General features: G+C 45.0%; 1 pseudogene; it reads left to right on the forward strand.

Annotated features, from left to right (window-relative positions):
• Window positions 1-701: 701 nt before the first annotated feature.
• Window positions 702-10,453, forward strand: LOC112073044 (importin-5-like; annotated as a pseudogene).
• The last annotated feature ends 286 nt before the right edge of the window (window positions 10,454-10,739 follow it).

Consider the following 10,739-nt stretch of genomic DNA (forward strand, 5'->3'; position numbering starts at 1 on the left):
TGGTCTATTCACAACTTGTCAAGAGAACATCCCTTGGTTGTTTCTGAATGTCTGAGATTTGGGAGTCTACCCCTGGTTATCCGTAAATTAAAAAAAAAACACGAACAAATGTGCCAACTAATTTGCTTAATATAAGGAATTTGAAATGATTTACACTTTTACTTTTGATACTTAAGTATATTTCTGAAATTACATTTACTTTTGATACTTAAGTATATTTCAAACCAAATACTTTTAGACTTTTTCTCAAGTAGTATTTTACTTGGTGACTTTCACTTTAACTTGAGTAATTACCTARTAAGGTATCTTTAATTTTACTCAATAATGAAAACMGCGTACTTTTTCCACCACTGGCTAAAATGCAAAAGAAACATCTACTTTTGTCGTCAAATTCACTGTATCCCATCTAGCCACAACCCTGTTCACTGCGCTCAAAMACTTCCTATCTGCTATTTTCCCACAAGGTGTTAATTTCCCGCGCTTTTGTAATATTTTGTAATGACATCATCGAAATAACGAGAGAAAKGCCCATTTKATTTTACAGGCGGGTGCGCCGAGAAAATTCACCAATCGCTTCGTGGTTGGAGTTTTACTGTCCAATAAGAACAARACATATACCAAACACCTATCGTCTACGTTTATCCCTATATATCTAACCAATCTACGAGGGGTAGCTTTGATAATAGAGGCCAATCAGGACCTGGGGTGTTTTGTGTCRGGTGCAAGGGGTCGCAACGTCTGCCGGCTTTCCTTTCCGCGGTCTCTCTTGGCTGAGCGTTTTCTGGATCTCACTGCAATGGCGGAGCAACAGCAGTTCTACATCTTGCTGGGCAACCTGATGAGCCCTGACAACGAGATCAGGAAACAGTCCGAGGTAAGGTCTCAAAATATACTGTCTAGGTCTAGAGCACCGCGCTGAGGCTACTCGTAGAATTAGCCAATTTGCGATTTGCCAGCCCACGTGTGAAGCCGAAGTGGACTAGTCTACGGCATAGCAGCTAACGTTAACTAGTTGGCTAACAATGTAGCATGTGGAAATGGCACAATTCATTTATCCATGAAACTTTGTTAGTAAGAAGTCATTAAGGCTTCAACGAATTTTAGAAGGCCCTTTCTACTATAGCTAGCTAACACTACAGTGTGCTAATTAGCTAGTTACATAGATATTTAGCAAGTTACAGAGACACACATTGATATGCCAATCACCACGTCGGTTACGGTAATACTACTAGTTATACTAACTATGTTTTAGGTAGTTAAATATTTTGGTTCCGCACTGAAGATTGAGAAATCGACTTAAGTAACGCTATCCTAAAGCAACGTTAATCAGGGCCCGGGTCGGAAATTTAGCTAACGTATGCTAGTTAGCCGACTATGTTGCAATACATTTAGTCCGAAGCTACAAACCACTGTTAGTTAGATCGCTTACTCCCTAGGTAATGTCAGCTGGTGTGACGATGCATAACTTTAGTTATGAGATGGCTAACAACCTTAGTACCTGTCGTCGCTAACTAATCTACATTTATAATAGATTAGTCAGTCAAGACTGTGGGCTTTTTGTTTAGGTGCAAGGTGTGCAACTAGGTCGGTTCTAACACGATAGCTAGCTTGGTAAATATACAGGTCATATGAGCACGCCTGTATTAGCATGCGTGTAATCCACACATCTACCTGGTCAGCTGTGTCACTAGTTGGTAATCTTTATGGATGCCTGGTCTCAGACCTTTTGACACTAGCTACCAGGATTAGCAGCTAACGTTAATTATCTTGTTTCCCACTGACTAGACATACTTATCCTGATCAAGCCGAGCTTGGGATCCGTAGCGCATTGTTATGGACGGTCTCATCAGGGCTCTGGATTTGGATTTCACTTGAATCTATATCGCACTCATCACCCACCAGCGGTCAGCACTTTCCTTTATGAAAGACAATGAGTGTCTGCTGATGGTTAGCTCATCGAAATCCTTTAGTCACACAGAGAGAACGTCATGGAGATCAGGATTATATCTACAACCTACTGGACAGCAGGGATAGAATAAAACAAGTTCAGATTCAATGAGTCCATTTTAAATATTGTCGTTTGTCAATGCTATGGGTATTGTAATCTACTGTGAAGATATTGATACTGATTCTGAGCTAGATGTAATCGCACTCATTAACCTAAAACTATATATAGCACCAATAAATCCAAACCATCCTGTGGTGGGCTTATGTGCTCTTATTTGCTGACTCTGTCAAGGTTCCGAGTGCAGAAACTAAAAGATTAGATGCCACCTATGAACCAGAACTAATTCAGTGTTTCCCATGATATTTTTTTAGCAGCAGTGGCAGAGTTAGCAGGAATCTTGAAAGGTGGGGGGGTTGTCCTTGGGCATCCATCAACATTGTTGGAGAGAAAATGTGAGTGGCAGTCACAATTTAGCACCCCCCCCCCATGTCACCAAGCATCCAGCAACTGCCCTAGTGGCATCGTGTAATAACCGAAATGTCGACAGCGCCGCATTAGACAAACACTAATGAGTATCTTCTAGTTAGCCTAATACGAGTTGTCATTCTAACTTCCTTTGCCCCAAGGGAGATTTTCATAATCCTGAATTTCAATCTATGACCCCCACGCACCTCTGTTATCAGGCCAATGGCTCTCAGGAAACACTTAATGCTTCTCTAACTGACTCATTTCTCTCTCTTTGCAGGAAGCTTATGACACCATCCCCGGTCAGACAAAGATCACATTTTTGCTGCAGGCCATCAGAGATGCAGCCTGCGCAGAAGGGTTTGTTACATTTTAGTCATTTAGTAGACTCTCTTAACCAAGCAACTTACAGGAGCAATTAGGGTCAAGTGCCTTGCTAAAGGGCACATCGGCAGTTTTTTCTCTCTTGTTTGCTCAGGGATTTGATCCAGCACCTTTCGGTTACTGGCCCAACTGCTAGGCTACCTGCTGCCCATTGACTCTTAAAGATGAACAATGTCTCTGAGGGGGAGAATGAGTTCATGTAAACAAGTCTTGGAAGGAATTTTAGTCACAAGACAAAGCTGTGTCACAGTACTTCTGTAGCCAGATTCTTATTGCGTAATACCTTTGTCGTGCAGCATCCATTCTATCCTAGGAATCCTGTAGCATTTCAGCTTCCGGAAGTAGTCCTTTTGCATTGCATCAGCTCCAATACCCTGTTTTGATGCGCTAACACCAACCTGCACAGTAATAGTGTAATAACTCATACATGGCAGTTGTCACGTCATCTTGGTCATGCTGCCCTGCTCGGACGTTGCTGACAATGGCAGATCTTAAAACGCCTGGATAGGTATTTTACCTGGGATAACCCCACATAAGTTATAGCAATCTGGTGCCTGACAGCATAGTCGGTGGCATGTAACCATTGGTCGACGCATGCGCTTGAGCAGGCTCAGTGTGACAGTCGTCGTAGTCAGTCGTCTCTTGACATTTATTCAGTTAGGGTGTGATTGCTGAGCAGCATCTGTTAGCTGTTCCTCGTCTGCGTCACAATGGCTCCCTATATAGTGCATACTTCTGACGATGGGCCCTGGTTAAAAGTAGTGCACTGGATGGGCTTGGGGCCTGGCCCTCCATGCCCTCTCTCGCGTGACAGTATTTATAGAGCGGTGAAACGGGAGCAGGACGGGGAACTCGAGGGGAACAGCATACCTCTCTGACTAGGTGAACATGTTTAGATCTTTGTTTCAGAGATCTAGGCTTTGCTCAGGGGGATGTCATTGTCTCGATGTCKGACGTATGTTGAGAGAAGTTGTTTTGCTTTTCCAATTGTCCCTTTGGGATATCTACATGGCCGGGTTAAGGACTGGTTGCCAAGGGAGACTTATTGTGACACACCTTTGACCGACTGAAACGGTGGACTTTAATCATGTTAAACTTGTTTGATCAAATGGAGGCATTGACCTCTGGTGTAACCATGAAATGTGTCCCCCACCCCCCAGGTCAAGACGATGGCGGCGGTGCTGCTGCGGCGGCTGCTGTCGTCCTCCTTCGAGGAGATCTACCCCGGCCTGACGGTGGACATGCAGACGGCCGTCAAGACAGAGCTGGTCACCAGCATCCAGACAGAGGCCTCGCCCAACATTCGCAAGAAGGTCGCCGACATCGCTGCAGAGCTCTGCCGCAACCTCCTAGGTTGGTTAGGGGACAGCTGCAGTTGACCTCTTGGTCCATGCATAACCTCGGTGGTTTTGACTGTTGAAAACCATGAAACACTTTGGCTGTGTCCTCTTGGGGAGTGATATGGACATGCTCCTTCAGCTCAGTCTGGTATACTACATTCTCTTGTCTTTACATGGTTCCTCTAGATGATGATGGAAACAACCAGTGGCCAGAACTGCTCAAGTTCCTGTTTGACTCAGTCAACTCTGACAACGTTGGCCTGAGAGAGGCTGCCCTGCATATATTCTGGTGAGAAACCCAACCCAATATCCCCCTAAGACTTCAGGATTTATTCTGAAAGCAAAGTAATAATGACTTTGTTGATCTGTTCTTCTACAATGACGTGAGTATAGCCTAAGCTTTGCGTATGCAGCCTTCATCATAACTCCCACTATGCTCTGGTTTTCCTCTGTAGGAACTTCCCAGGTATCTTCGGCAACCAGCAGCAGCACTACATGGAGGTGATCAAGAGGATGCTGGTCCAGTGTATGCAGGACCAGGAGAACCCACAGGTGAGTGCCATGCAGCGGTAACACCCCACACCTCCATTTGAATAGAAAATGCCAACTCTGCAGACACGTTTTCAGCTTTCAAAGTCACTCCAGTTCCTGTCTTGGAAAGATAGACGAAGGTTAACTCTAGTCTTGTCTAAACTATTTTGACCTGAACTGGTCTTCAGGTGGTAGTGTCATTGAGTCTCCCGTATTCCTGTAGATCCGTACCCTAGCTGCCCGCGCTGCAGCCTCCTTTGTCTTGTCCAACGAGGGCAATGCTGTCCTGCTGAGCACTTCTCTGACCTGCTGCCAGGCATCTTGCAGGTGAGACGGGCCCCCACGTCTGCTCTGGGGAAATTGGCTTCTTCCAGTCAAATCACTAACAGATGTACCCTTACATATTGTCTGTTGGCGATTTTTAATAATGAATCCTTCTCAGATTAATCTCTAAATGTGATGTCAGGTGCTCTTTTATTGTAATGTAGCTTTACCCATTTCGCTGGTGTAACGGTCTCTCTCGGTCTCTGGTAAGGCGGTGAATGAGTCATGCTACCAGGGAGATGACTCTGTGCTGAAGTCTCTGGTTGAGTATCTGACACGGCCCCCAAGTACCTGCGACCCAACCTGGAGGCCACCCTGCAGCTCAGCTGAAGCTGTGTGCTGACACCACCCTGACCAACATGCAGAGGCAGCTGGCCCTGGAGGTTATCGTCACGCTTCCGAGACCGCCGCCGCCATGCTGAGGAAACAACACGCCATCGTGGCATCCAGCGGTGAGTGATGGACAAAGCGCCCCGTCTCATCACCCCAGTCTGCTGACTGAGGTGTACCGATTCACTCTGATGTATTTTTGTAAGAGATGGCAGGAAGCAGTACATTTTCTCTCATGCCAGTGGAGAAGCAGTCAATCTGTTCTCTTCAGAGGTAAACTGGATGCAGCTAAAGGAAATGTCCTTTTGGGAAGTGTCTAAATCAACTCACTGCCGTGTGCTGTAGCACTTCAAAGTGCTATTTCAGTCTGACTCCTTTTGCCTGCAGGCTGAAAATGCAACTCAAAAGCTGTTTGAACAGTTCTCTCATTTGAGGGTTGTTTCAGCAGCAGGAGCTAGCATTTAGTTTGGAGGTTGTCACTTTGGGTCGTTTAGTCAAATGTAGAAAAGTTTTGGTAGTTTGCTGTTGACTAAGTGTTCACCATTGTTTGTGTCCTCAGAAGTGGTCGCAGTAAAGTCAGTGATGTATTGATGTGATTGTCTGTGCAGTTCCCCAGATGCTGGCTATGATGGTGGATCTGGAGGAGGACGAGGAGTGGTCTATGGCTGATGAGCTGGAGGATGATGACTTTGACAGGTACAGCCTAGCTACTATAGAAATGGAATGAATAGAATGGGCGTCCCCGTTCAAGTCATGGTGGGTGGTCTGGTGGCCATTGTGATTCTACTCATAGGGGAGCTAAGCAGGAAGTGTACCATCAATCGATGTGGTTTAGTTCAACTCAACTGACATTACAACAAATGCATACCATTGCATGAGCCACCAATTAGCATAATTTGAATAACCTACATTACCAATGGAAATTATTGCATCACATATACCAGGCAGCCATTGTGAATGTACCCATAAGTTTACCAGTCAAATTGCTAGGGTTAGAGGTTCCAAGCCTGTTCTATTCATTCCATCTCTATGCCAGCTAAATCACATGCACACAATCGTCAACTGGTACAGCCTACAGAACTGTATTTCCTGCACTGCTGATGAAGCATACTGCAAGATCATTTACCCCAGCAAAAATGGTTCAAAGGTGATTGGTGGAATGCATAATCTGTCCATGGAAATAAGGATGGGGTTGTTAACTTGTTTTTTTGTGTGGTTTCACAGCAATGCAGTTGCAGGAGAGAGTGCTCTGGACAGAATGGCCTGTGGGCTGGGAGGAAAGATGGTGCTGCCCATGATCAAACAGCACATCATGACTATGTTGCAGAACCGTACGTCTTATTTTTGATTTCAAACACTTCTACTACATCTGTCATATGCAGAACCACTAACAACTGCATATTGTAGACCCTCTTCGACATGGCCTCGATCATGAGGATCATGTACCTAGGGTGGCAGGTATGACCCAGCTGTGATGTTACCTAGCAACACGTCATTAACTGTATGTTTGTGTGTCAGCTGACTGGAAGTACCGCCACGCCGGCCTCATGGCTCTGTCTGCCATCGGGGAGGGCTGTCACCAACAGATGGAGGCCATCCTCAAGAGATCGTCAGCTTCCTGCTACTGTTCTGTCAGGACCCTGTGAGTTTTTCAACCAATCAAATACCTTCAAATATAATATACGTGCCATCTAGCAGACGCTTTGATCCAAAGCGACTTAGTCATGTGTGGTAACTTAATAATGGGTGGTCGCGGAATCAAACCCACTATCATGGCGTTGCAGGAAAACCCCTGCTGTACCAACTGAGCTACAGTCTGTAAATACCTTTTACATCAGCAGTTGTCACAAAGACTTTTTAATTGGTTTGATCTGTTTAACAGTGAAGTTGTGGTTTCTCCCTGATGTGATTTGTTGTTGACCCTTTGTCTCTGTTTCCAGCACCCCAGAGTCCGTTATCTGCATGCAACGCCATCGGGCAGATGGCCACCGATTTCGCCCCCACCTTCCAAAAGAAATTCACGATAAGGTAAATTGATTTTTCCACTCAAAACCTGTTTGTCAACTGATGCTAATTTATGTCACCTCAGCTGACCTTTGATCCTGTGCCCTCCTCTCTCGCCAGGTGATCTCTGCCCTACTGCAGACCATGGAGGACCAGACCAACCCCGTGTCCAGGCCCACGCTGCCGGCCCTCATCAACTCACTGAGGACTGTCCCAAGTCCTCCTGATCCCCTATCTGGACAGCCTGGTCCAGCACCTACATGTCATCATGGTGGCCAAACTACAGGAGGTCTGTCAATGTGTGCTTTTTTTCTGTTGTGATATTAAAAACATTTCAACCCACAGAGTATTTCTCTGCGAAAGTCCTTTATGGTTTAGCAGTAATACCTTTTGGGAGATTAAAGGTCTGTTCTCCACCACGGGTTTCTCTCGCTGTAGGAATCTGTTACTTAATGGTCAGACTACATTTACAATCTAATGTGTATTTGATGTCATCAAATACGCGTCAGCTTTGAGTGTTACCAATCTGTTTAGGGGAAAATGCAACTCTTTGTTGATTTCGAACATGTCCGTCTGTAATCGGTTTTGCAGCACAAACCCTTATCAGACGTATGTTTTGTTAATAGGCCTTGGTAGGTCATGATCAATGACCATGTTAACTTGTGAACACATTAAGCCACTGAATTACTCATCTAGGCAATATCCTAAAAAGCCCTCTTTCCACCGTCCCAGCTGATCCAGAAGGGTCCAAGCTGGTTCTGGAGCAGGTGGTGACGTCCATAGCGTCTGTGGCGGACACGGCCGAGGAGAAGTTTGTTCCCTACTACGACCTGTTCATGCCCTCCCTCAAACACATGTGGGAGAACGCCGTGCAGAAAGAGCTGAGGCTGCTCCGAGGGAAGACCATCGAGTGTATCAGCCTCATCGGCCTGGCGGTCGGCAAGGACAAGGTACACACCTGCTTTGTCTACCAGGTGTTCAGTACATGTTCCTTATGCAAGAGGTTATGTCCACACACAAGAATTGCATACACATACGTTAGGTGCTATACTCCTCTCCATCCATTTTGTATGTTTGGTGAAACGTTGACTGATTGCTCTTCTGTCTCAGTTCATGCCTGATGCGTCAGCTGTGATGCAGCTGCTGCTGAAGACCCTAGACCGACTTCAATGACCTGGAGGACGACGACCCACAGGTACGTTTACAGATAGACATGTGTTGTCTAGAATGGATATGATTATCCATCAGAATGGGGAATGTTGTCTGCTCTAATTGTTGCATTTCTATCTGCATCGTTTTGAGAACTAAACTGCTGGGTTATGTTCAGTAGAGAACACTAGTGAAACGTTTTGCGACTGTCTGGCAGTTTCTCCCCATTGTTCCTGTTCATTTTTTTTTACTCTAGTTTATTTAGTAAATATTTTCTTAACTTCTTGGTGCGGAAATCCCGACAACATCCGGTTAAATCGGAGCGCGCGAAATTCAAAGTACAAAATCGTAATATAAACATTCATGAAAATACAACTGTCCTACATCATTTAAAAGCTTAACTTCTTGTTAATCCAGCCACCTAGTCAGATTTCAAAAAGGCTTTACAGCGAAAGCATACCATGCGATTTTCTTTGGACGGCGCCCCACACACAAAAGCATTAAACATTTTCCAAACAGCACAGGCGTGACAAGTCAAATAGCGATAAATTAAATCCCTTACCTTTGAAGATCTTCCTCTGTTTGCAATCCCAAGGGTCCCAGCTACACAAATGGTCGTTTTGTTCGATTAAGTCCTTTATCTCAAAGTCAGTTTAGTTGGCGAGCTTGATTCAGTAATCCACCTGTTTCCGTCGTTCAAAATGCATACAAAGGAATCCCAAAAGGTACCAATAAACTTCGTCCAAACAACGTTTCTAATCAATCCTCAGGTACCCTAATATGTAAATAAACAATACAATTTAAGACGAAGAATAGTATGTTCATTACCGGAGATAAATAAAGAAGTCCACGCCCTCATTCGCGCGGGCCACAATACTACAGACAATGAGATCCACCTAGAAAAACTACAAATTCCAGCATTTTTCAAAAAACAACCCTGAAACTCTTTCTAGACTGTTGACATCTAGTGGAAGCTCTAGGAACTGCAATCTGGGGGGTATTCCTTTGATTTCCCATAAATCAGCATTTGGATGGGCAGACACCTAAAAATAAAATCTGGATGGATTCTCCTCAGGGTTTTGTATGCCATATCAGTTCTGTTATACTCAGACATTTTATTTGAACAGTTTTAGAGACTTCAGAGTTTTCTATCCAATACTACCAATTATATGCATATCCTAGCTTCTGGGCCTGAGTAACAGGAAGTTTACTTTGGGCACGTCAGTCATCTGAATTTCAGAATACTGCCCCCGCCCCTCGAAGTTAACTGCTTTGTTGGTTAAGGGCTTGTAAGTAAGGTCTACACCTGTTGTATTTGACGCATGTGACAAATAAATTGTTTATTCAAACAGTTTTCTCCATACCGAACGAACCCCTGGTTGTATGTTCCCTCAGATCTCCTACATGATCTCKGCCTGGGCCAGGATGTGTAAGATCCTGGGGAAAGAGTTCCAGCAGTACCTACCTGTGGTCATGGGGCCCCTAATGAAGACTGCCTCCATCAAGCCAGAGGTGGCCCTCCTGGACAGTAAGTTCTACGCTGGTTCGATGTTGGGATTCATTTTTGTATCACAGACTCGTATAGAACATTGCAGGGTTCCCGGAGTCCATTATAGAATCTCAATTATTGAAGTCTAAACCTGATGGGAAATGCAATTCAACTGGTCCGTGTTGTTGTTGAGAGAGGATGGATGAGGGGGGTTGGTTACCTTGGCAAACAGAATGCATGATTTCGATAGGACATCCGAGTCTGGCTCTGTGCCAATGGCCTTGATGAGGGCGTCGCACATGAAGTGCCACATCTGTGTGAGGTATTCTGGGCCTCGTACCCGCGCACCACTCCAGCAGCAGGGGCATGGACTCTGCTGCTGCCACCCGCACACGTACAGACAGGACAGTCAAGGACCAACCACAGTGGGACGACAACAGTCCCATTCAGACCTACAAAGACAGCCAGCCAACAACAGTCTTCAAATAGAACACATGGTGTTCAACACAGTGAACTCCCATTAAAAGGATATCATCGTGGAAGTAGAACTTGAGCAGAGGAACCATCAGCTTGACCACCTTTCTGTGTACTCTACAAACCCTTCCTTCAACTCTTTGGCATAGCACACCTGGAGAACACAACAGACTTTTAGAAAAGACCTGCTGAGTTAATTAAAATACAAGACAGCTTTTTCTTGTCTTGGAGGAGACAGGTTAGATTACATTTACATTTACATTAAGTCATTTAGCTGACCTCTTATCCGAGCGACTAACAA

The sequence above is a fragment of the Salvelinus sp. IW2-2015 genome, unplaced genomic scaffold, assembly GCF_002910315.2.
Source record: "Salvelinus sp. IW2-2015 unplaced genomic scaffold, ASM291031v2 Un_scaffold2131, whole genome shotgun sequence".
NCBI classification, from domain to species: Eukaryota; Metazoa; Chordata; class Actinopteri; order Salmoniformes; family Salmonidae; genus Salvelinus; species Salvelinus sp. IW2-2015.